The sequence below is a fragment of the Phyllobates terribilis genome, unplaced genomic scaffold, assembly GCF_046119375.1.
Source record: "Phyllobates terribilis strain yellow unplaced genomic scaffold, ASM4611937v1 Scaffold_9__5_contigs__length_417890890, whole genome shotgun sequence".
Taxonomy (NCBI): domain Eukaryota; kingdom Metazoa; phylum Chordata; class Amphibia; order Anura; family Dendrobatidae; genus Phyllobates; species Phyllobates terribilis.
This window is the reverse complement of record NW_027362769.1, coordinates 331113143-331140413: the sequence shown is the minus strand read 5'-3', so window position 1 is coordinate 331140413 and position 27271 is coordinate 331113143.

Sequence of the window (27271 nt, the reverse complement as noted above, 5' to 3'; positions counted from 1 at the left end):
TTATAGCGTGAATCCTGATAGCGTGCGAATCTTTATTGTTATTCCACAGAAATGTGATTTGTTCAACAGGGGAGGAGTTCCCACTAACTAAAGGAACACCAGATATTGGTCACTGTAGCGGAAAGGAGGACATCATAAAACTGTGTGAATTTTGGCACAATCTTCACCGCTTTGACATCATACAAACATTAAAAACATGGAAGAGGCCAGTAACCATTTGGTGAGCTGCATTGCATGCTACAATTTCACAGACTTACCAGTGGAAAAGCCAAACTTCACTTGCCAGAAATGCAAGCTTGTGTCCCTGTTAGGGTATGTGCACACGATGACTCTCAGCCTGCGGCCCCGATGCTGCGGAGGAGCCACAGGCGGATATGCAAATGAGCGGCTGCTTTTTTTTTTTTTCACATGCGGGCTTTCCCTATAGAGGTTAGGTCTACGGGGAAAGCCCGCATGCGGACCCGCAGGAGAAACTGACATGCTGTGGTCTGGAAAGACGCGCCGCATGTCAGTTTCCGCAGGCGAGCCGCAGACGCATAGTGGACATGGGATTTCTACAAATCCCATCCGCTATGCTGTAACATCTGGCCACTGTGGGTTTGACGCTGCATAAGTCCACAGCGTCAAACCTGCAGTGGCTCCGGATGATCTGCACACACCCTTGGAGAAAAAGTTGAAAAGTCTAGAAGAGAGAATAGCTACATTGAAAATTATTAAGGAAGGTGGATAATTCTTAGAGCAGAAGTATCTCTTCAGAATACAGAAAGAGAAGAAATTTGTAGTGCACCTGAAGAAACAGAGGAAGGGAAGCATATGACCAGGGCCGGCGTCAGCACCCGGGCAAGTGCCGGGGCCCTGAGCAGGCGGGGGGGCCAACTCGTCATCGGGCACCCCGCCGCGCTATGGGACCGGTGAGCGGAGGAGAGCGGTGCCAGCACCCGCTCCCCCCCCGGTTGCTCAGGGCCTCGGCACCTGGCACAATACTTACCTCTCCCCATGCCTCCGCAGCAGCTCCGGTGTCTTCCGCGGCTGATGCACAGTGACGTCTCATGTCAGAGGGCGCTGTGACGTCTTTCCACCATGCTCTCTCCTGAGCCGTCACAGGCAGCGCAGAGCGGGAAGACGCCTGCGTGCATGAGGAGTCCGGAGCAGCGGCAGCAGGTGAGAAGTGAGGTGAGTATTTGATTTTTTTTTTTTATTGTATGGGGGCATGGGCTATTATATGGTGGGGTGGGGGGTGTGACATCCTGCATGGGACATTATAAGGGAGGGGGGGTGACATCCTGCATGGGGCATTATAAGGGAGGGGGGGTGACAACCTGCATGGGGCATTATAAGGGAGGGGGGGTGTGACATCCTGCATGGGGCATTATAAGGGAGGGGGGGTGTGACATCCTGCATGGGGCATTATAAGGGAGGGGGGGTGTGACATCCTGGATGGGGCATTATAAGGGGGGGTGAAATCCTGCATGGGGCATTATAAGGGGGGTGACATCCTGCATGGGGCATTCTAAGGGAGGGGGGGTGACATCCTGCATGGGGCATTATAAGGGAGGGGGGTGTGTGACATCCTGGATGGGGCATTATAAGGGGGGTGACATCCTGCATGGGGCATTATAAGGGGGGGTGACATCCTGCATGAGGCATTATAAGGGAGGGGGGTGACATCCTGCATGGGGCATTATAAGGGGGGGTGCCATCCTGCATGGAGCATTTCAAGGGGGGTGACATCCTGCATGGGGCATTATAAGGGGGGGTGACATCCTGCATGGGGCATTATAAGGGAGGGGGGTGTGTGACATCCTGCATGGGGCATTATAAGGGGGGGTGACAACCTGCATGGGGCATTATAAGGAGGGTGTGTGACATCCTGCATGGGGCATTATAAGGGAGGGGTGTGTGTGACATCCTGCATGGGGCATTATAAGGGGGGGGTGACATCCTGCATGGGGCATTATATGGGGGGAACAGCCTGCATGAGGCATTATGTGGGGGGAACAGCCTGTGTGGGGCATTATGTGGGGGAACAACCTGCATGGGGCATTCTGTGAGGGGAACAGCCTGCATGAGGCATTATGTGGGAGGAACAGCCTGCTTGGAGCATTATGTAGGGGCACAGCCTGCATGGAGCATTATATGGGGGCCAGCATTCTGTATGGAGCGTTATATGGGGGCCACTATCCTGTATGGAGCGTTATATGGGGTCCAGTATCCTGTATGGAGCGTTATATGGGGGCCAGTATACTGTGTGGAGCGATTTGCCGGTTTCTGAGCTATTGTAGAATTTACAATAGATATCACTCATGTAATGTAAGAAGTGAAATCTTTGCATTGTACTATATATATATATATATATATATATATATATATATATATATTTCTCTGCTGTATCTGTGCATCATGAATCGTGGTATGTGTTAAAGGGGCCCACTGAGACTCTTTCGCCCGGGGCCCACTAAAACCTGGAGCCAGCCCTGCATGTGACCCAGAGAAGCAGGAGGATCGGGAGGCAGTCAGCAGCCATACTACTCAGGAACCAGTACCAGGCTCTCACGCAGGAGAACAATGATCAAATACATCAAGATAAGACTTTGCCCACAAAGAACAATCTTGTAAGCACTCATAGTCCTCTTGGATGGAGAAAGAAAAACGTTGTGAAAAAGAAACAGAGAGTGATGGTCAGGGAGGATTCCCTATTGAGATAAACAGAGGCCGCTATCTGCATACCGGATATAACCTCAAGAAAAATTGGGAAGACGCCAATCCACCCTAGCTACTGGTCTGGGGGTCCTTGGGATACTACAATTAGGGTAAGCGGACCTAGGCTTTTTGGTCCAGTACTCTGGTACTTACCTATACATTTGTTGATGGTGGCCCCAGCAGTTTGCATTTTAGTGGCACACTGTGTGCTTATACTCCTATTACTTGCCCTATACAGATTACCTGTGTTAACCAGTCATCACTAGCCTCAAATACTCCGCTATTCCCGGCCCATACCTTGTATAGAATTACATACAACCTCTGACTGTTTTTTTCCCCTAGGGTTTTCTTTTCCTGACGCTGGTCCTTATGCACACTGCTTTTATCTATATTGTCTTTTTGCTAATATGTATACATGCGTACTTAATAAAGATTTTGTCATATTTTTGTACAAGAAACTCCTAGTTCCTCTGTTTTTTTTCATGTTTTTGGAGTTGCATGGGCACACTCTTACTTATGCATGTTGATGTGCCCTAGTTTAATATGATTTTGGGAAACTTTTATATGAAAGGACACCATTGTAGGCGTTTACTATAGGCCACCTGGGCAAGCTGAAGATATGGATGAACTTTATCTTCCAAAAGGTAGAAGAGAGAACATGGGGATCTGCTACCTTAAATCTAATCCTCATAAACAGGGATTAAATGGTTGAGGAGGTAAGGTTGGCTGGGACCCTAGGAAGCAGCGATCATGCTATCCTAGAATTTTGGATAACTAGAGGAGGAATACCTATGAAGAGTCAGACTTTAAGGTTGATCTTTAAAAAGCAGATTTTAAGGGACTCAGAAAGAGAATAGGAGGGATCCAATGGCTGGATGTTTTCAAGGACAGAAATGTCCAGGAAGGATGGGAAATTTTGAAAAATGAAATTCTCAAAGCACAATCGTTAACAATTCCTAAAAGAGGTAAGAATAGGAAGCATTTAAGGAAACCAGGATGGATGAACACAGAATTTAAACACATGCTAAGAAGGAAGAAAGAAATGTTTATCAAGTGGAAATAGGGAGGCATATCTAAAAAATAATTTTTACGGGATGAAAATGGTAAAGTGGTAAAAAATGATGCTGAGAAGACCGAACTTTTAAATTCCTATTTTGTATCTGTTTTCTCTCAGAAAGTAAATGTAACATCAACTGATCTTCACTGTACTATTGAAGGAATAGAAGAATCCACACTATCTATAAACAGAGAAATAGTGAGGGAATACTTAGCTAACATGAATGAATTGAAGTCTCCAGGTCCAGATGAACTACATCCTAGGGTATTGAAGGAGATAGCGAGGGAAATTATTGAACCACTCTCCATAATCTTTGAAAATTCTTGGAGAACAGGAGAAGTCCCTGAAGACTGGAGAAGAGTGAATGTTGTCCCTATCTTCAAAAAGGGGAAGAAGGTGGACCTAGGGAACTATAGGCCTGTGATCCTTACTTCTATATCAGGAAAGATCTTTGAACAAAGTATTAAACAACATGTATGCAAGTGATTAACCAGAGCCAGCATGGGTTTGTAACTAATAAGTCATGTCAGACTAACGTCTCTCTAATTTCCTTCTATAACAGAATCACTGACTGGGTGGATCAGGGAAACGCACTAGGTATAGTATATCTTGAAAGTATCTCATATCATCCTTTTTGAAAAAATTAGCAACTATGGATTGGACAAGGCAACTGTTAGATGGATTCATAACTGGCTTAGTGATCGTAACCAAAGAGTGGTCATAAATGGTGGCACATCCAGTTGGAAGAATGTCTCAAGTGGGGTACCACAAGGCTCTGCACTGTGTCCAATTCTGGGCACCTTATCTTAAAAAAGACATGAAGAAACTGGAGCAAGTTCAGAGAAGAGCCGCCAGAATGGTGACTGATCTGCAAACAATGTCCTATGAGGAACAGTTAGAGGATTTGGGAATGTGTAGCTTGCAAAAGAGAAGACTGAGATGAGACCTAATAGCTATCTACAAATATTTCAAGGGCTGTCACACTGTGGAGGGATCAGCTTTATGCTCATTTGCACAAAGACTAGAAGCAATGAGATGAAGCTGAATGGGAGAAGATACATATTAGATATTAGAAAAAACTTTTTGACCGTGAGAGTGATTAACGAGTGGAACAGGCGACCACAAGAGGTGGTGAGTTCTCCTTCAATAGAAGTCTTCAAACAGAGGCTGGACAGATGAAGCGCCCCCCTGGGCCGTGGGGTACTCAGTGCCGGGCCGGTCTATGCAGGGGATGTCACAGTGGCAGTGACCTGGTCCGTGACTCAGGGCGTTCAATAAAAGGGGATTATAGTTTTTATAGTTTAATGTTCGTGACGCCACCTGTGGTATGCGGCTATATGGAGCCGCCGCTGCGGTGCAGATCCTCTGGAGCTGATGATGACGCAGCAGAGTTGGTTCAGCTCTCCACAGGTAGAGCTAAGCTCCAGGGCAATGAAGTGATGATTAATGAGGTACATGTTGCTGTGCAGTGTAGTGCAGGGGATGGCGCAGATAATAATTCTAGGACACAGTGGGGTGCAGTCTTCAAGGTTTACTCACAGTTGTTGAACTCCAGGCTACCTGGACCAGGGTAACCTCCCACGCCGTCCTGTGTTTACCAAGGCAGGGGTTCAGCAAACTCCCAGGTGTTTCAGGAGTACATAAAGGGACTCCATTCTGTGTGCCTTCCTCGGTCGTCTTCCTGCGCTGGCTCTCACCCTCCTGCCCTGTGCCTCGCAACCAGTGTCCCAAGCCAGCAACCTTGGATTTTGGCGGGCAACCTGCAGTCTCTTGAATCCTATGTGGCTACCTTCGTAGCGATGTAGTTGCGGTTGTGAGCAGCTGCACCCTGAAAGTACAGAAGCCTCCGGTTTCTAGCTGAGCCTTGTAGTTCTCCACTAGTTAGGGGGCTGGTCCCCTTTGAGGCCTGATCCCTCCACGTTCCTGCAGATTTGGGCGCACGGGTGGCATCCGCACTTCCCGTGCCCCTATGATCCCCTCTGTTCCTCTTGGAGCTTTCCTCTGCTTCCTTCCTCGTCCTGCCAGTCCTCCTGGGCCCCTCACTCTAGGCCTGCTCGTCTGAGCAGAGCTCCTACAGAGCTCCTGCTCCCACTCCTCCTCCTCTGTCTGACTGGTCTCAACTGTCCTGCTTCTAGATGGTTCCTTGCTTTCTTATACTCCTACTGAAGTGCTCCCCTAAACTACTTCCTCCACCCACACCCACTATATGGTTCCACCCTCCAGCCAGGGACCAGGGACTCTGGTCTCCCTTAGGAGCAATCTCGCCCTTCCCTCTGAAGTGGGGTGTAATGGATGCAAGTGTGTGGATCCCGGGCAGTACTCCATCCTTACCTGAGAGTGGGATACCACACCTCTGGGTAAGATGCAGTACCTCTGTGGCGACTGAACCCGCAGGGGCGCCACACAGACATCTGTCTGAGATGGTTTAGTGAATCCTGCATTGAGCACAAGGTTGGACACGATGACCCTGGAGGTCCCCTCCAACTCCAACATTATATGATTCTATGTGTAAGTCATCCTGACCCATAATTTTATCTTATTTCTTGGAACGAACATATCCATAAATTTTCCATTCTGATATTTTGACTAATTTTCTACAAATTGTTTAATCTTTTGGTGACTAAAACAGTGGAGTCTTCTGGTGGATCGCTAGCTGTTTTGGGATCCCCTGGCTATGAATATGTCTGGGCTACTTGAGCTCAATTAATATCACAACTCAATATTTTTTAACTGAGCTCATGAAACATGATTAAAGAATAACTGTCACAATTCCACCCCTCAATGTGTGTGGGATGCAGTTACTGACAGCTCAGCCGTTCAGTCTGGTGTAGGGGCATGCTGAAGTTGTCAGTACTTTGACAGCTCAGTTGTCCATTCTGGTAAAGAGGCATGCTGAGCTATCAGTGTTTTGATTGACAGCTCAGCCGGCAAGTCTGAGACTGGGAGGTTCTGGGCAGCCTTCAGGTGTTTCCTGTTCCATGTGATTGCCCAGCTACTTCACTCGGCTGTCAGTCCCAGATCTCTGTCAGACGTACATTAAGCTCTGTTTATGACGTACCCTCTTGGCTTTTGACCTCAGACCACTTGACTACCCTAAAGGCCCCGTCACACATAACGAGATCGCTAGCGAGATCGCTATTACGTCATGGTTTTGGGATCGCTGGAGAGTCGTTTCGTGATCGCTGGGGAGCTGTCAAACATGCAGAACTTCCCAACGATTTCGGCCGCCCCAGCGATCTAACTAACGATCTCGACGGTCGTTGGGACGCTTTCACACAGCAGCTATTTCAACGATCCACACCTTGATAGGGACTGTACTGTGTCACAAAGTCGTGCATAAAATTACTTTTCCGTGCCCCCCCAACACATATACAAAATAGAAGGGACATATTGACAAAACATGTACAGATTATATACACTATATACAATAGACAAACAACACATATACCACATTTATACAAACTATATACATTATATAACACAGGGCTACAAGGCTACAGGGGAGCAAGCATCCCCACCAAACACAGAGCCAACATTGGCTACAGGGGAGCGCACAGCCACACCAATTACAGAGTCACAGCCGGAGAACGCTACAAAGATCCGCAAAATCAGGACTCAGTCGAATGAACGGATATCAACAGCCCGGAGAATTCTGCTAGGATCTGCAATCCAGCACGAGGTCAGAAACTAAGGATGGAATCGCTATTTTGTTGCCTTCTTTATACACGGCGGAAAATGAGAACGCTGTAGCGACCACCAATCGGGGACGAGGGGTGCGGAAAAGTCCAATTTATGCACGCCTACGTGTCTCAGTTCTGAATCGCTAACGAGGTCGTTGATAAAGTGTCAAATACAGCGATACACACTGCTCAGAGGGAGCGCAACGACCCAGGAATGGTCCAGGAAGCTTTGTAAAGATCAGCGATCTCACAGCAGTGGCCTGATCGTTGCTACCTGTCAGACATAACGAGATCGCTAGCAAGATCGCTATTGCGTCCGAAAAACCGTGACTCATCAACGATCTCGCTAGCGATCTCGTTATGTGTGACGGGGCCTTAACTCTCGGCTTGTTGACGAGAAGCGACTCAGTGTTACAATAACTAAACCTTTTATACAATCTTCCTAATCTTTTTTGTTCTTTTGTTTGCAAGAAGATCGATGGGGGTCAGGGTCCTAAGACCACCCCCCCACTGATTGCTCAAAAAATCTTGTGAAATGCGCAGCTCAAGTACAAAGTGCGGAATACAGATACAATAGAAAGAATGGACTATAAACTCTATGCTTTCCATTCAATCTGTACTGCTGTGTGTGTTCTCAGAGAAGAGCGTGAGCTCCTGTCTCCTCAACTCCTGTCTCCTGAACTCCTGTCTTCACAGTGTTTTTTTGAGCGATCATTGGGGGTATCAGGGCTCATACCCCCATCAATCTTCATGCAATTAAGAACAATAAAAAATAAAAATAAAATTATCAAAGTTTTAGTTACTTTAAAGGTAAACCTGAAGTGTGAAGTAATAAGTATCTCCATCCAATACAGCCTGACTGCCGTGCTTCTATGAAGTGCGTGTGGAGCTTAAATATGGATGTTCTTTGTCATGGATTAGCCCTGTCAGTTACCATATGTCATTCCGCTATATCCATGTGTGGTGAATAGTCCAGTGAAAGGTAAGAACACAGATACAAAAATACTACAAGCTTTTCATCAATGAAAGCTTCTGTCTAGAAGAGACACATTATATATGTCCGTACATTTTTCAAAGAAAACCATCACATTCATTAAGTTAAGTGATATGTCAACACGACAAGACCATCCCAAGCATTCAGAGCTAGCCTTCAAATAAAGCAGTCATGGCATCATGCTGAGTAAGGACTTATGTCTATCTGTCTGGGGATCATTACAGCAAAACTGGATAGAGTTAAATGTCATGATATGAAGGGATTTAAAACAAAACAGGTGATATTGAAAACCTCTTTTAATGGGTTTCTTATTTTATTTGGTCTTCTAACATGCCAGTGGGATAAGTCAAAGGGGATATAAGTGGTGGCATCCTAATGCCTAAGTGAAAGCCCCATAGTGTTCAGTAAATTGACAGAGCCATTCAGTTACAGATTTTAGCAATATGGAGCTTACAACAAAAAGCTACTTTGGATTTCACTGGCACATCCAAAGAAGTGACATCCCAAGTTTTTGAAATCATCAACTATTTGCACAACTTTTCTATATTGGGCAGGGCCAGTTACCAAAGAAGAGGGCAACTATAGACTTGATACCTAAACTTAACAATACTGGTACTGAGACAGCATCAAGCTTCAATATCATGTAGATGTCAAATGTGAGACAACCCCTTTTCCCAAGCAAAATCCAAGTAAGAGACGGTGGCTTCAGCATCCAATAAGGATCAACTTCATTTATTATGGCATCACAAATAAGACCTCACTGAATTATTCCAAGAGATTTCCTGGCAACATGATCAGCAGGACAAAATCTTTTCCTGTCTGTGGACAGTGAATACCCATTTGGACGCCTTGACGTCGCCTGCTTCATTTTCTCCAGCCCAAGTTGCAGCAGCCGCGACAGTGACTACTCTGCCTGTTACTTTCGCATCTGGACCTGCTCCTCGTCTGTCTGAACCGCCATGTTTCAACGAGCATCTCAAGCAATGCCATGGGTTTATTAACCAGTGCACCCTGCACTAAGAACTGTTCGCTCACCAGTTCCCCTCTGATTGAGCTAAAGTAGCGTTCATAATGTCTCACTTGGGAGGAAAGGCCCTGGCATCGCTCAATCTCCTATGGTAGAGAAGTGATCCTGTGACCTCAGATTTGCAGGTCTTCCTGGAGGCATTCCGTAAGGTCTTCAATGAACCAGGTCGTGTCACTTCCGTAGCGTCTTCCCTCCTCAAACTGCATCAGGCAGGTCTGACTGTAGGCCAATATGCAGTCCAGTTCCGCACCCTGTCTTCCGAATTCAGTTGGAACAGTGAGGCACTGGTAGCCACCTTCTGGGAGGAATTGTCTGGAAAAATTAAAGACAAACTGGCTGGCCGAGACATCCATACTACCCTTGAAAACCAAATTTCCCTGGCTATCCGCATTGATCTCAGGTTCCGGAGAGGTGGCACGTGAAAGGAAATTGCTTCATCTGGCTCCGTCCTTCCAGAGGGTGCTCACTCCTCAGCCATCTGCGTCAGCTGTATCTCCTGAACCTATGCAGGTGGACCGTGTCAATCTGGCCAAGCAACGGCAGGAACACCGTCGTGCCAAGCCAAGAGATTGTGCTAATACTGTGGTGGCACGAAACACGTTATCTGCTCTTGTCCTAGGAAGTCGTGAAACTCCCAAGCCTAGGGTCTGTTGGAGAGGCTACCCTGCACGAAAGTAATTCCTCTTTACCATTGACTCTATACGTATCTGTGTTGAGTGGAGACAACTGGTTCTCGCAGACTGCCTATCTAGATTCCGGTGCTGCTGGAAACTTCATGCAGCAGGCCGTGGTGGATCCGTACCAGATTCATGTCTTATGCTTTCAGAGTCCTTTGATGGTCTCATCTGTTGATGAAAAGGGATCACGCTTCATCTATTTGCTTTATGAGTATATTCTCCGCTGCTTCCATTATTTTTGGAGACTTATAACAAACCCCTATCAGTAATTTATTATTTTTTCCCCCTCCCCCTATCTCCACCCACAGGGACTCTACATTTTCATTAGATTCACATATATTCTCACTCAAGATGGGTTTTAAGGATGATTTTACATATAAACACAACCCCCCCCCCTCGCTTGTTTGTACGGTCATTTCTGATCAGACTATAGCCCTGTAAATTAACTGCCCAGTCATGGCTCTCGTCCAGCCATGTCTCAGATATCCCCACCATGTCATAATTATTTTCCAACAAAATTAATTCTAACTCCTCCATTTTGTTGGTGAGGCCTCTGGCATTAGTGTACATGCATTTTATGTATCTCACTGTACCTCTATTCCTTCTTACTATATTGACTGTTCTAACCCCACCCCCAATTTCTTCATTTGTGCCCAGGTCACTATCTGCACTATCTTCCCCACCTATAAAATGAACACTCCTGTAACCTTCTAGCCATTTTCTCCCCCAGCACAGCTGCACCCTCCCCGTTGAGGTGCAGCCCGTCCCTAGCGTAGAACCTGTAGCCAACTGAGAACTCAGTCCAGTTCTCCAGGAACCCAAACCCCTCCTTCTTACACCAATTCCTGAGCCACTTATTTATCTCCCTAATCTCCTGTTGCCTCTCTGGCGTGGCACGTGGTACAAGAAGTATTTCAGAGAACACCACCTTGGAGGTCCTTGCTTTAAGCTTGCAGCCTAATTCCCTGAAATCATCTTTAAGGACCTTCCACCTACCTCTAATTTTGTCATTTGTGCCAATGTGCACCATGACCGCTGGGTCCTCACCAGCCCCTCCCAGTAATCTGTCAACCCGATCAGCGATGTGCCGGACTCGAGCACCAGGTAGGCAGCACACTGTTTGATGATCCCTGCCTTTGTGACAGATTGGCCTATCTGTTCCCCTAATAATTGAGTCCCCCACTACCAGCACCTGCCTGGCCTGCCCTGCTCTCCTATTTCCCCCCTTACAGGAGCTGACACTCCTCCGTCTTTCAGAGGACATGCCTTGCTGCAGGAGTGCTACCCCTGTACCAACACCCCCCTCATCTGTCAACTTTGCAAACTTTTTGGGGTGTGCCAGATCAGGACTAGCCTCCCTGGCACTCTTCCCTCTACCCCCCCTTCTAACTGTCACCTAGCTAGCTGCCTCACTGTCCTGCAGCTCCCTACTACCACCCTCCCCCATATCTACCCCAGTGAGCAGCAAACTCCTTTCCATATTGTCAATGGATCTTAGTGTTGCCAGCTGCTCATTTAGATCCAGTACCTGGGCTTCCAAATGCATAACGTGCTCACATCTTGCACAGCAGTATGCACCCACAACCGGCTGTTCAAGGATTGCATACATGTGGCAAGATGTACACTGGATAGCATTGTCAATAATGGAGCTCATTTCTTAGTGGGGATTGCACTAGACAGAAATGTTAAGTAAAAAGAAATGTAAAGAATTAATAAGACACAGACAGCAATTCAGTCAAAATTCCTCCCTTCCAAACTCCCTGAATCCAAAGTCACTGAATCACAAGTCACACACTTACTTCCGTTTGCACTTATGCTCCGGTCACACTCAGCTCATTCACACTCGCTAAGGAAGAAGATTTAAACAGTTTTGTTTTTTTTCCCCTTTAGCAGCAATTCAACCTACAGCTCAATGCACTTCCAAAGGACTGGATGCCCCAACCAGGTGCCCCTTATAAACTCTTAATTATGACCCCTCACCCTTAATTAACCCCTTGTGAGTATAGCTACACCTCAGGATTTAAGTGCAATGTAGCTAACCCTAAAACACACAGGTAGTAAAATAAGAGACTGTAAAACTGTAGAGAGAAAATAGGTTTTAAAAAGCCCAATAAAACTAAACAGGTAGAAAAGTGACGCACCCCCTGGGCCATATTCTTTAGGGGGAATATCCGGAGCCGGATCAGATGGGAGTTGTAGTCTTCCGAGTGGCTGTGACCCGGTCCGTGCCCAGGGTGTCAAACTCAGTTGTATGTGGCAGTCCTACAGATGTTAATAAGTTCTTAATGTCGACTACGCCACCCGTTGTATTGCGGTCACTATGGCCGCCGCTGCAACAGGGTCCGCTGAGGCTGATGGTGTTGGTGCAGCTATTGATGGTATAACCCCCAACGGGTGGGGTATAGCCTCAGGGGGTCAGGTGCAGAGGATGGGGGTTGTGGTGGTGCAGCATAGATGTTAAAGGAAGACAGAGTCGGGTTATGCAGTTAAGGGTATTTACTCACTGCTGATGTTCCGGTCACTCCAGCTTCAAGTGACCTCCCGAGCCGTGCTGCATCCACCAGGTCCTGGATCCAGCCAACCCCCAAGCGAGTCCGGAGCGTGACCCTGAGCTCTCCTTCTGTCCTTTCTCTGGCCGTCCCCACTAGTGATCCACCCAGGTCCAGCTCCCTCGGGCCTTCTGTTGGGAGACCCTTGGCCTTGGGTTCCCTGACCCTCCACGTGGTATGCTTTCGGGGTGGATGTGGTGGGTGGCCGTGGCAGATGCTGCCCACGGCCTCCGGTCTCTGGCTGGGGTGTGTTTTTGCCCCCACCAGCTTGGGTTCCGGTACCCTGATGCCGACTCTTCACCCGTGGATTGGATTTGGGGTCTCAGAGTCCTCTCTTCTGTTTCCCCCTCTGGGTCTCTCTTTCTTCTCCTCTCTCACTCTGGCTCAGGCTTCTCTGCTCTGCTCTTCTGCTCTCCAACAGACTCTTTGCAAAAGGCTGACTCACTCCTCCTCTACAGCAGACTGACTGACTGTGGCTGACTGACCCTGTTCTCTGATGGTGCCCACCTTATATACACCCTCTATGTGTGAGCTCAGGTGACCAGCACCCAATGAGCTCCTATCTTTACCCAGGCTGCTCCCCCTATCTGCCCCTACACTACTTGGGATGTTCCACCCCCCTCCCACTCCAGCCAGGAACAGACTCGGTCGTACCTGCACATTTCTAAGTGGGAGTACCGTCAGTCTGCTCCTCGGAAATGGGATGTGTGTAGTGCATGCAGCCTACCGAGCTCAGTTCCACGCTCCATCCTTACCCGGGAGTGGAATATCACACCTCTGGGTTGAGGTGCAATACCCCTGTAGCAGCCGAATCCTCAGGGTGCTACATTCCCCCCTGGTAAATCACAGCACGTCCTCGGGCTGTAAGACATAAATAACACCAAAACATACAAATTTTTGCATAAACATATAAAATATATAAAACATTATATATATATAAAACTTTTCAGATAAAACATTCTCGTCGCCTCTGGCTCCTCCTCCGGTCACTGTGCAACGTGTGACCGGGTAAAGTGCGACAGTCTTTCTGGAAAACTGGTTTTCCTATAAAACCGGTAGGGGGCGCTTTAGGACGCGCAACTATATACAGGGAATATGGCCGCTCTCAGTCCTCGGCCAGGTATTGGGGAGGAATGACCGCTCTCAGTCCTCGGTCAGTGGGAATTAAGGGAACAACGGGTAAACAGTTCACACATGCTGGTCCCAACGGGGACTATATTAGCAACAACAGTTTCAGTTTCAGTTTACGGTTTCAGTTCACGGTGCCCCGACGGGCAACTATATACAGCTTCTGCTTCGCTGTCCTTAGCGACGGCGTCCTCCTGCTCTTGCTTTATGGTTACCTTTGGCTTCAGACCCGTCCGGGTCCTCTTGCTCTTCCTCCTCACACCGCAGCTCTTCCTCCGTCAGGCGATGCACATGGAGGGCGTAGGGACCTTTGGCACACTTGTGCCGGGTGAAGGTGACCTCGTCCCCGATGTAAAGGTCACGACCTCTGTGTCCCTCCGGTAGGTGGGACTCAACGTCTCTCCTGGTTACGAAGACGTCGCCTAGGGTGTGGTGGTCTCGGATGAAGCCCCACCCATGCTGCAGGTTAAACTTTATCACAGTCCCGGTGGTGCGGGGACTATGCGCTGCACGGGGGTCTCTCCTGGCCCGGCTCTTCTGCTCCGCGCTCCTTACTTGAGCTTGCTGTTCCCGGACCCGCCTCTCTCTCCGCTCCCTCTCGAAGTCCTCGAGCTGTTGGCGGCAGCACTCAGCACGCTCCGCTGCAGCTGCCCGAGTCTCTTGAGTGAACCCCATAAGATCTTCTCCGGTGGGGTCCCACTCAAACTGCGCTTCCGCTAGCGGGGGCGAGATCCTCTTCACGGGCTTTGGAGCCGGGATCAGGGGTTCATCCAGGGGTCTCTCTCTCCGGAGTCGGGGATGGTGAAACTCCGGTGGCCATATAAATGGCTGCCCATCCGGGCACGTATGCTGGGCATACAGGTCCTCTCCCAGATGCGGCACTCTTGGTCTTATGGGCGCGGTGGTGTTAGCGCCCGGGTTGCCCGGGCCTTGCGGCCAGGCCTGGGGTATCTGGAAGGTAAAGGGCACCGTAAGGACGGCGGCGCCCTGGGCTACTTGGCCCTGCGACCAGGCCGGTGGCTCCGCGGAGGTAGGGGGCGCTGTTGGTATTGCGGCGCCCGGGGGTACTAGGCCTTGCGACCAGGCTGGTGGTACTTCTTGCTTGGTCACGCTCGGGGTCGAGGCGTGTGACGTCACAGGGGTCGCGGCTCCCGTTTGAGGCCCAGTCTGCGGCGGTGACGTTGCAGCGACGGGCACGGCAGGATAGACTTCGGGCTCTGCGACGGGGAGCTGGGGCAGGTACGCGGTTTCCCGGTTTGGGGTATAGACGTCCCCTTTACCTGCCTCCACTCGTTCGGCTCCCTTCTCGGCGCCGTCTCCGGCCTTCAGTCCTCCTGCGCCATCCTCAGAGGCGGTCTGTCTCCTCGTCTCGGGTGACGTGCTCCGCTGACGAGTTCTTGTCTGCTGGGCCATCTCACGGCTCCACTCCGCCAACGTCTCTCGCTGCACCCGGGCCATCCTCCTTGCGAGGCCCTCCAGAGCGGTCTGTGCACACTCCCGATCTCGGGGGAGCTGTGCTAGGACCTCCACTAGGCCTAGTGGGGTCGTTGTTTCCAGCAGGCTCCTGACCAACGGGTCGGTGCTGCTCTGCTCTCCTTCCGTTGTCTCCAGCAGGCTCCTGGCCAGCGGGCCGGTGCTGCTCTGCTCTCCCTCCTCTGTTTCTAGCAGGCTCCTGGCCAACGGGCCGGTGCTGCTCTGCTTTCTCGCCATCTCCGGGTAAGCTCCTCCGATACTCTTCTCCAGGCTTCTTGCCTCCGGGTGCGCTCGCTCCAGACTGCTCCAAGCGACACCCATCTTTGTTCTCTTCTTTCGTCTCCTCCCACTTCGAGGGCGGTCCCGGGGCAACTTGGTGACTGTCAGCTCCAGGGGCAGTTCTTTCACGCTGACAGACACCTCTAGCATCACAGTCTCTGTTGGTGGGGGCGGTTTCCACTTTTGGCGCCATTTTCGGTCCTGGCCCACGATGGGAGGTGGCCTCTTGCCACCCTCTGGCACGCCCATAATGGCGTCCGCTCTGGCAAGGCGGGAAATCTTCGGAAATGGCGGGAATCGCTTCCCAGTGGCGGGAAACTCTGCAGATGGCGGGAAAAAGCTGTTAATGGCGGACAACCGGCAGGAATCGATCTGTGATGGAGTCCGATGGCGGGGACCCTCCGGAACCGGCAGGAGACTTCTTTTTGAGGTAAACTCGTTCTTTTCTTCAGGCACGCAGTACCCGGGTGTTGCGGGCACGTAATCCTGCCGACTACGCCAAAGTTGACGCACCCCCTGGGCCATATTCTTTAGGGGGAATATCCGGAGCCGGATCAGATGGGAGTTGTAGTCTTCCGAGTGGCTGTGACCCGGTCCGTGCCCAGGGTGTCAAACTCAGTTGTATGTGGCAGTCCTACAGATGTTAATAAGTTCTTAATGTCGACTACGCCACCCGTTGTATTGCGGTCACTATGGCCGCCGCTGCAACAGGGTCCGCTGAGGCTGATGGTGTTGGTGCAGCTATTGATGGTATAACCCCCAACGGGTGGGGTATAGCCTCAGGGGGTCAGGTGCAGAGGATGGGGGTTGTGGTGGTGCAGCATAGATGTTAAAGGAAGACAGAGTCGGGTTATGCAGTTAAGGGTATTTACTCACTGCTGATGTTCCGGTCACTCCAGCTTCAAGTGACCTCCCGAGCCGTGCTGCATCCACCAGGTCCTGGATCCAGCCAACCCCCAAGCGAGTCCGGAGCGTGACCCTGAGCTCTCCTTCTGTCCTTTCTCTGGCCGTCCCCACTAGTGATCCACCCAGGTCCAGCTCCCTCGGGCCTTCTGTTGGGAGACCCTTGGCCTTGGGTTCCCTGACCCTCCACGTGGTATGCTTTCGGGGTGGATGTGGTGGGTGGCCGTGGCAGACGCTGCCCACGGCCTCCGGTCTCTGGCTGGGGTGTGTTTTTGCCCCCACCAGCTTGGGTTCCGGTACCCTGATGCCGACTCTTCACCCGTGGATTGGATTTGGGGTCTCAGAGTCCTCTCTTCTGTTTCCCCCTCTGGGTCTCTCTTTCTTCTCCTCTCTCACTCTGGCTCAGGCTTCTCTGCTCTGCTCTTCTGCTCTCCAACAGACTCTTTGCAAAAGGCTGACTCACTCCTCCTCTACAGCAGACTGACTGACTGTGGCTGACTGACCCTGTTCTCTGATGGTGCCCACCTTATATACACCCTCTATGTGTGAGCTCAGGTGACCAGCACCCAATGAGCTCCTATCTTTACCCAGGCTGCTCCCCCTATCTGCCCCTACACTACTTGGGATGTTCCACCCCCCTCCCACTCCAGCCAGGAACAGACTCGGTCGTACCTGCACATTTCTAAGTGGGAGTACCGTCGGTCTGCTCCTCGGAAATGGGATGTGTGTAGTGCATGCAGCCTACCGAGCTCAGTTCCACGCTCCATCCTTACCCGGGAGTGGAATATCACAACTCTGGGTTGAGGTGCAATACCCCTGTAGCAGCCGAATCCTCAGGGTGCTACAAAAGCACTCAGCAGGTCACAATTCAGCAACTCACCGCAATTCACACATGTATTTTCTGCAGGATTCCCAATTACCTATTCATTGAAAAACAAGTCACACACTTCCGTTTGCACTTACGCTCCGGTCACACTCAGCTCGTTCACACTCGCTAAGGAAGAAGATTTAAAGAGTTTTTTATTTTATCCCCTTTAGCAGCAATCCAACCTACAGCTCAATTCACTTCCAAAAAAAAAAGGCCTCTAAGTATCTTCCGTCCAGGCGTCTTCTATCTCTTCATGTTCCTTCAGTTCCCAGGCAGCACATCACAATGGACTTTATTACAGACCTCCCTGTGTCAGCTGGTTGCTCCGTCATCTAGGTCGCGGTAGACCACTTCTCAAAAATGGCTCACTTTACCCCACTGTCTGGTCCCCCGTCAGCTGCCGAGCTCGCTGAGAGGTTTATACAGCACATCCTCGCCTTCATGGCTTTCCACTTCACATTGTGTTAGACAGGGGCATCCAGATCACATCCAGGTTCTGGAAAGCTACATGTGAACTGTTGAATGTGGTGTTGGACTTTTCGTCTGCATACCATCCGCAGACCAACGGTCAGATAGAGAAAGTCAACTAAATCTTGTCTAACTTTTTGTGGCATTTCACGAATGTGCACCACAAGGACTGAGTCAAGCTGTTGCCTTGTGCAGAGTTCTTTCATAATAATCATGTAAGTGAGGCCTCCGCGAAATCATCATTCTTCATCATTTTTGGTCACCAGCCTGGTATTCCTCTTCTGGTATCGATGCTCTCACTGAAGAATTCTCCAAGATCTAGAGGGATACCAAAGCTACTCTGGAGACGTCCTCTGAATGGATGAAAAGGCATTCCGACAAGAGACGCCTGGACGCACCGACTTTCCAGCCAGGAGATAAGGTCTGGCTCTCTCGAAATACATCCACCTGAAAATGACATCTTACAAGTTGGGTCCCACTTCATCAGTATATTTTTTCTTTGCCTCTGGTCAAAAATGAATGTTCAGTTTTTACCCTGAGTTTCACTTTAAATTACATTTATCCTCTACAAGATGTCCTCAAAAAGCCTATTGAATACTAAAGATGCACTCTGAACCGTTACATAAACTGAGTTATAGAAACCTCATTTTGATAAAAGGGGTTATCTAGGACTTAGATATTGATGACCTAACCACAGGATAGCTCATCAATGTCAACACCCAACACCCTCAAAGATCAGCTGTTTGCATGTCCTGCAGCAGCTGGAGGTAAACAGTGCATGGATCCAGGACACTACAGCACTATGCACTGTGTAGTGGCAGTTCAGTTCTTATGCACTGCAGGCCAGATCACATTAACTTCAATGGAAGCTGAGCTACATTGTTGAGGAGCTGTGGTGTCCCGGCTCCTTATAGCTTATCAATACCTAAGTCCTGGACAACCCCATGAATGTATTAGTGAATTCTGGGTTAAGAAAAGTGGAAGCTCTGTTTAGAAACCTCATTGCATCCGATGGAAACTGTAATGCCTGTTTTTTTCCTCTGGTTGGGCTGGAGGGATATTGAGCACTTACTGTTTCTCCTTTGGCCTGGAGTGAATGTCCACCTTCAGTGGTGGACACACATGCTCAGTAGCTTCCCTGACATCCCCCTGCACATACTGAGTAATAATCTGACAGTGAGGAGGCCTATACTATGTACTAACGTGAGAACCACAATGTATGTGTAGCGCCCCGAGTGTTCGGTTGCTACAGGGGTATTGCACCTCAACCAGAGGTGTGATATTCCACTCCCAGGTAAAGGATGGAGTATGGACCAGGGCTTAGTAGCTGCATACACACACTCACCCCATTTCCGGGGGACAGCTCGACGGTGCTCCCATGTATTGCAGGCACAACTGACCATGTCCCTGGCTGGAGTGGGGAGGGGGGAGAGAACCCAGTGATGTAGGAGCAGTAGGGGGCGGTTTCTGGAGCATAGGAAGGAGCTCATTGGGTGCAGGTCACCTGGGCTCAGATACGGAAGTAGATAAAAGGTGGGGGCCAACTTAGGAGGGAGGTCGGTCAGAGGAGTAGTTCAGCCAGAGAGAGCTGACAGGGAGCTGTGGCTCAGTCTGAGCTCAGCTCCATGAGGCAGACCTAGGGTGAAGGCCGGAGCCAGAGAGAAGAAAGAGAAGGAAGGAAAGAGGAAAGACAGAGGAGTACAAAGGCTTCAGAGACAAGAAGGCAGAAGGGACCCTAAGAGAGAGCAGAACGGACAGTAACCGTTGCAAACCCGCGTGATATCGGGTGAAGGGTCAGGTCGTGGAAGGGTACCGGATTCCCAAGTTGGTGGAGGTAAATTATCCCTCAGCCAAAGACCGGAGGTCGTGATCATCTATTGGTGTGACCCCCCGCCAAACCTGCTAGGAAGGCACCATATAGGATAGTGGGAAACAGGGGCCAACGTTTGCCCGCATAGATCCGCGGCAGCTGGACAGAAGTTTGGTCACTGGTGGGGTACGAGAGGCCAGAGAAAGGACAGAAGGGGGTCCTGTGCCATACTCCTGAATTGCCTGGGGGTTGACCGAGCCCCTCACCTGGTGGACGCAGCACGGCTTGGGCAGTCATTGCTGACAGAAGTTACAAGGATAACAACTGTGAGTAAAAACCCTGGATTGCATCATTGGACTCTGTGTTATTTATGCTGCGCCTGCACCACGACCCCCAGCATCCACCTGCATTGCCCTAAGGCTACACTCTTCCCATGGGGAGTTATCCTATCCCTGTGCTGCACACCCACACCAGCCTCAGCGGTCAGCCTTGCAGCGGCGGTTATCTCTGACCGCAATCCACGGGTGGCGTAGTCGAACATTCCAAAACACTGATAAATAGACTGCCACAGCATTTAGTCTGACCACCCTGAGCCACGGGACCGGGTTGCCACTACTACCCCCATCCTCGCACTGAAGCCCGGTTCCGGGTGCCCCACGGTCCAGGGGGCGAGTCATATGCAGCAACAGTAACCTGCAGAGATGAGAGAGATATATCGAATGAAGAAGACATATTAATAGATCGTAGAAAGCTTCTCTCACCCACAGGAAGAAAACAGACCAAAATTGCAAAAAGAAAAAGTAAAGGTTGATGAAAGTTGTGAAAATTACACTAGAGTGTTGTGTTTTTTGCATTGATATGATGATATGTCCGAGTAGAGGACAACCCCTTCTTAAATACTATATTCCCACCACGGCATTTGCATGACTTTGCTATGCCACATGAGCCCTGCAGCCAATCAACATCCACTATTGAGCAGCAGCACTCTTACTTCCTTCAAACAAGGTGTGAGAACTGCAGTCCATCAGTGGCCGCCGATTGGCTGCAGGGCTCACGTGGCGTAACAATGTCACATGAGCCTCGGGAGACCCAGCGCCGGTACGGGAGGTGAGTATAAGGTATTTTATTTTACAAGGGAAGACATATTATTCAAGAAGGGGTTGTCCGAGTAGTGGACAACCCCTTTAAGGATGTAGATTACTCCTGAGCTGCAATTCTTGTTTTTAAATTGTGGGATAATCCCTTTAATGTTTATATAATTATAGTCGTCTCAGTATCTCATTCGCATAGCCATCACTCAGCGATTAAAAGCATAAACATAACTATCCTCTAAAGGAAATAAAACTTCTGATCAAGGAACAGCTGAGAGGAGACAGTTTAATTTTAACGTTGTAAAAGGCAACCTGATATCACAAGGAACGGCTATTTGTCTATAAATAACAGAACAAGAATGTGTAGTTGATGGATATAAAGAGATTTTATCATGTAATACGACCATTAGGCCCGGCCCGTCCACAGTGGAAACGCATTAGGGCAGATTTATCAAAACTGTCCAAAAGAAAGAACTACCCTCGCTGTCTATAGCAACCAATCACAGTACAGCTTTCATTTCACCAGAGCTATTTATAAGTAAAAGCTGTGCTGTGATTGGTTGCTTTGGGCATCAAAGACTGTTTTTACTTCAGGCTAAGTTCCCACGATGAGTTTTTGGTGCTGCATATTATCAAAAAAATGCAAGTAATCCATTTTACTTAATGGGTGCAGAAATGGTGCAGAATATCTGTAAACTCACAGAAAGCTCAACGTGGGAATGGAGTCTTATTTCTATAAATCTCATCCACTTTGCTGGAACTCTGCATTTTTCATGCAGCGTCAAAAACTCACCAAAAACTCATCATGGGCACACAGCCTTAAAAAAAATGTAGCATATTAGACAGTGTGCACACTTTGTGTTTTTGCATGTTTTTGCAGTGCAGATTTCTAGCAAAACCTGAAGGGATTCTGCACACATTGCTTATTTGTGACTTACAGATTTGGCGCAGATTCAAATCTGCAGAATGTCAATTCTTTCAGCATTTTGTCATCCATTGACTTCATTGAAGTTAGTCAAAAATGCTATAAAAACGCAGTTCTAAAAGTGGCTACGGATTTGCTGCGTTTTTTGCTTGTGTTTTTTGCATGCATTTGATTTTGCACCTTGGTCTGCTCATTTGTTTGCACTAGCTTAGTTATCCCTTTGTGAGTCTCCTAGATACTGTCACACCCTGGAGCAGGAGCGGACAGGGCCGCCATCAGGGCATTACTGCCCTTACTGCTGTATGGAGCCCGATGAACAGAAGTAAATAGTGGCGGCCCGGTCCGGGGCCCCCCTCTTGTGCTTCTTCTTGCTGGGCCCTGGGGTATCTTGTGCCAGAGCACAGCATACATCTCGGCGCAGGGAGCCTTGGAGCTCTCACAGCTGTCAAAACTGTGCAGCCATGCAGCTCCAAGGGAGTCCCTCCGCCTCTTCTGTCATTGCGTACTCGCCGGCATCGAGAAGTAGAGCTGCAGGGGATCATATGAGAGGTAAGTATGAAAGCCTTTTTTAAATAGAATTAATTAAATGGTCTTGGGGGAGAGCACATGATAAACTGGGAGTGGGGAGTGGGGAGTGGGGGGTGGGGAGAGCACATGATGAACTGGGAGCGGGGAGAGCACATGATAAACTGGGAGTGGGGGGAGGGGAGAGCTAATGATTAATTGGCAGTGGGGTGGGGAGAGCAAATGATGAATTGGCAGTGGGGGGGCAAATGAATTGGGAATGGGTGGTGGGGAGAGCAAATGACAAATTGGGAGCAGGGGAGAGCAAATGATGAATTGGGAATGGAGGGGAGAGCAAATGATGAATTGGGAATGGAGGTAGAGCAAATAATGATTTAGGAGTGGGGGGTGGGGAGAGAAAATGACGAATTGGGAGTGGGGAATGAGGAGAGCAAATAATGAATTGAAGGTGGGAAGAGCAAATGATTAATTGAAAGTGGGGAGAGCAAATAATGAATTGAAGGTGGGGGTGGGGAGAGCAAATGATGGCTTGAAGGTGGAGGGGGAGAGCAATTGATAATGAATTGGGGGTGGTGGAGAGTAAATGATGATGAAGTGGGGATGGGAGAGAGAGAGGACATGACAAAATTAATTGGGGCAGAGGGGGCATGTAAATATAATGAATCGGGAGAGTGGGGGCATTGAGGATGACGGAGTGTGACTGGTAATGAATTGGGGGAAAGAGTACAGGTTCTAATTAATTTATATATTTATTAGGTGGGGAAAGTGGCTATTTATAGTTAGTGGGGGCGCAGTGGTGGATTACAATTTATATTTGGAATGGTGGGCTGCATAATAACTAATTATATATTAATGGTGGGTGCACGTCTGTATTCAGCTGCATAGTGTAGAGGTTGGGGAATGTGCTCTAGATAACTGTGTGTTATTTTCTGCAGAGATGAGTCCTGGCTGGAAGAAGTGATGGAGGTCTGCTATGGATGAAGGACTTCAGCTAGAGACGTCACTGGTGAGTCAGTGTGTTATCTGTACACTGACACAATACACTATATACTATGTACAGAACTCCTGTGTATAATGTTACTGGTGATCACTGTATTACCTGTACACTATAAACAGAGCTCCTGTGTAAAATGTCACTGGTGATCCCAGTATTACCTGTACACTGACACTATATACTGAGCTCCTGTGTATAATGTCACTGGTGATCCCTGTATTACCTGTACACTGACAATATATAGAGAGCTCCTGTGTAAGTCACTGGTGATCACTGTATTGTCTATACAATCTACATTATATACAGAGCTCCTGTGTATAATGTCACAGGTGATCCCTGTATTACCTGTACACTATATACAGAGCTCCTTTGTATAATGTCATTGATGATCCCTGTATAATCTGTACACTGACACTATATACAGAGCTCCTGTGTATAATGTCACTTGTTATCACTGTATTACCTGTACACTGACACTATATACAGAGCTCCTGTTTATAATGTCACTGGTTGTTAGGAGGGCGGTTGCAGACAACTTTATTATAATGGAATGCAACCGACCCCGGGGTCCGCGATGCAGCCTGGTGGACTGCTGCCGAACACTTTCCGGGTGAAAAGGAAAGCAACCAACTTAAATGATAAACCCTTCCGTGTTACTGCACACAGGAATGGGTATAGCGGTTCGCTCTATCTCCGTTGACTGCACGGTCCGCCAGGTCACGGACATGCTCAGTGCGGAGAATCCTGGACTTAGGCTCCAACAGCCCTGTCTCTCTCCCCGCAACCTATGCTTAACAATGCTAGGCACAAATACCCAAGAGGCCATCTGTACATCTCGTGGACCAGCTAGGTGTTGGGGCTGATACTGATGCTGAGCAGCATCAGCCCTGGCTGGACCAGAATGGGAGACAACAGAAGGTTCTGGACCCATTCCAAATCCAGCAACAGCCTAACACTGGTGATCATTGTATTACCTGTACACTGACACTATACATTGTGTACTATGCACAGAGGTCCTGTGTATAATGGCACTTATGTTAATATTAGTATTGTGTTTTTTTATTAATGATCAGTACTGTAGTATTCGATCACTATATGGTGGCAATATGTGGTCTGGTCACAGTGTGGCAGTATTTGTTCCTTGTATGTGGTATTATTCGGTCACTATGTGGTGGTAACATTATCCCCCTCCACTTGATGCTCATTTTCCTCAACGAGCAGGGGAGCATGAATGTGGTTCACCCGGTCACAGAGAAGATCCTCAGAACTGTGACCCCTCCGGTGTAAAGGGTACCCTTTTTTAAAGGGGGGGGGCAAACTTAGCAGACTCCCCGCGTACTTTAGTATTGCGAGCCGTAAGCCACACTCTGTCACCCGGATAGAATACGGGGGGCAGGACGACGAGAAGTGACAACCGACTCTCTATGTGTGGAGTCCGTCACGGGTGACAGATGGAGAAGACCAGCCGGACTTCGACGGAAAGATTTATCTCTCGCACAGACGGGACACGCGAGAACAAAGTCCTTGACGTCCTGGCGCCACCGGGGCCACCAATAGGACCCTTGAAGGGACTTAGTGGGACGTTTGACCCCCAGATGAGCTCCGATCCTAGGGGTATGAGCCCAGGAGAGCACCATATTTTGTAGATTAGGGGAGTATGCCAACGTAGCCAGGGGAGACCCAATAACACCTCGTCTATTATTCCACCGGGAATAATAAGAAAGGAGATGACCTCCCGGTGGCCCTGAGGAAATGACATGGTGAGGGGAATCGACTGGTGGGTGATTTGCGTGTCCAGGAGTGAACCATTGACTACACTGATGTTCATTGGTCTTGACAATAACTCTATAGGGATGGCGTGCCTCTGGGCAAACGTAGATCACCAAAAATTGCCATCAGCACCAGAGTCCACCCACGCCTTGGCAGTAACTGCAGATGTACCAAAGGACAATGTCACATTACATAATAATTTGGAGGAAGAAGTCCCAGAATCTAATACACCTCCTCCAACGGTGGTAAGACCTACTCGTTCTCCCGACTGCTTGGAACCCTTATTTACGGGGTACTCCAAGAGATGTGCAGGTCGGAAACAAGAGGGACAAGACTCAGTCCGGGATATATCCATAGCCTCAGGCTCCGGGTCAGGAGTCGCAAGTTCGGAAATGGGTCTAGAGAAGGATGGTGCCAATCGATACTGAGTTTTGGCGACCTCCAGCTCTAACCTGTGTTCTGCATGACGCAAATCAATTTGGTTTGCGAGAGATATTAACTCCTCCAGCGAGGTTGGAATCTCTCTGGTAGATAGAGCATTTTTAACATGACCAGCCAGACCCTTCCAGAACACCGGGATAAATGACCGCTCAGACCAATCCAGTTCAGCCGCTAAGGTTCTAAACTGCATGGCATAGTGGCTGGCGGTGGCCAAAGGCTGGATCAACGCAAGAAGCTTAAGGGCCGTATCATGCGTGACCTGAGGACCAAGGAATATATTTTTAGGGTCTTAAGGAAAAGACCCGCATTTGCTACAACCGGATCATTCCGCTCCCATAGAGGAGTAGCCCACTCCAGAGCCCTGTGGGAGAGTAATGAGATGACATAACCCACTTTGGCTCTTTCGGAGGGGAACCGTGCCTCCATCATCTCCAAGTGAATGGAGCATAAATTAATAAAACCCCTGCAAAATTTACTGTCCCCAGAAAATTTTTCCAGGAGAGCAAGACGGGGTAATGGCGCACTTGCATTGGTTGCAGTATTCACCGCAGGCGAGTTAATAATATTGGCTGCTAAAGAAGCCGCCTGGGTAGCTACTGCAGTGATATCAGCGACCGGGACAGCTTGTTCCAGAGACTTAAGTCTGGCCTCAATTCGCTGTATATAGTGCAGCAGTTGCTGGTTGTCGGCCATGTTCGGCAAGACCCTGGCGCTCTGATACTGTTAGGAGGGCGGTTGCAGCCAACTTTATTATAATGGAATGCAACCGACCCCGGGGTCCGCGATGCAGCCTGGTGGACTGCTGCCGAACACTTTCCAGGTGAAAAGGAAAGCAACCAACTTAAATGATAAACCCTTCCGTGTTACTGCACACAGGAACGGGTATAGCGGTTCGCTCTATCTCCGTTGACTGCACGGGAGATGCGCGACCGGGGAAGTAGCTGTAGCCCTGTTAACTACACAGGGACAACGCTGGCGGCGCTAGGATGCCTGTGTGACTACGCCGACATGCTACTGGACTGAAGGGTATTACTCCATGTGGCTGACAGGCAATAGCCGTGGACAGGACGTCTGCAGGCTGCTCGGGGTGTTAGGCGACCCCTTTGGCAGAGCCAAACTGCAAGACGGAGCTACCTGCCTATTTCCACTATATCTGCCTATGGAAACTACGTGGAACACAGTCGTCCACACATCAGCATCACTGCTTAATGATCAGAGCACGCTGCCATGTTTGTGGGCGGGTCTTTTAAAGACTAAGCCCTGCCCACCTTCGCACTATTGGTGGCGTCACCCGTGACCAATCAGGCGGTGCCAGGTCACCGGATCAGGTGGTTGCCAAACCACCAATCACGGTCCGCCAGGTCACGGACATGCTCAGTGCGGAGAATCCTGGACTTAGGCTCCAACAGCCCTGTCTCTCTCCGCAACCTATGCTTAACATTGCTAGGCACAAATACCCAAGAGAGAATCTGTACATCTCGTGGACCAGCTAGACATTGGGGCTGATGGTGATGTTGAGCAGCATCAGTCCCACCTGGACTGGCATGGGAGACCACAGAAGGTTCTGGAGCCATTTCAAATCCAACAACAGCTCGACACCTAACACTGATGATTGTTGTATTACCTCTACACTGATTCTATACATTGTATACTATGCACAGAGCTCCTGTGTGTAATGGCACTAATGTTAGTATTGTGTTTTTTTATTAATGATCAGTATCGTAGTATTCGATCACTATATGGTGGCAATATGTGGTCTGGTCACGGTGTGGCAGTATTTGTTCCTTGTATGTGGTATTATTCGGTCACTATGTGGTGGTAATATGTGGTCTAGTCATGGTATGGCGGTATTTGTTCCTTGTATGTGGTATTATTCGGTCACTATGTGGTGGTAATATGTGGTCCAGCCATG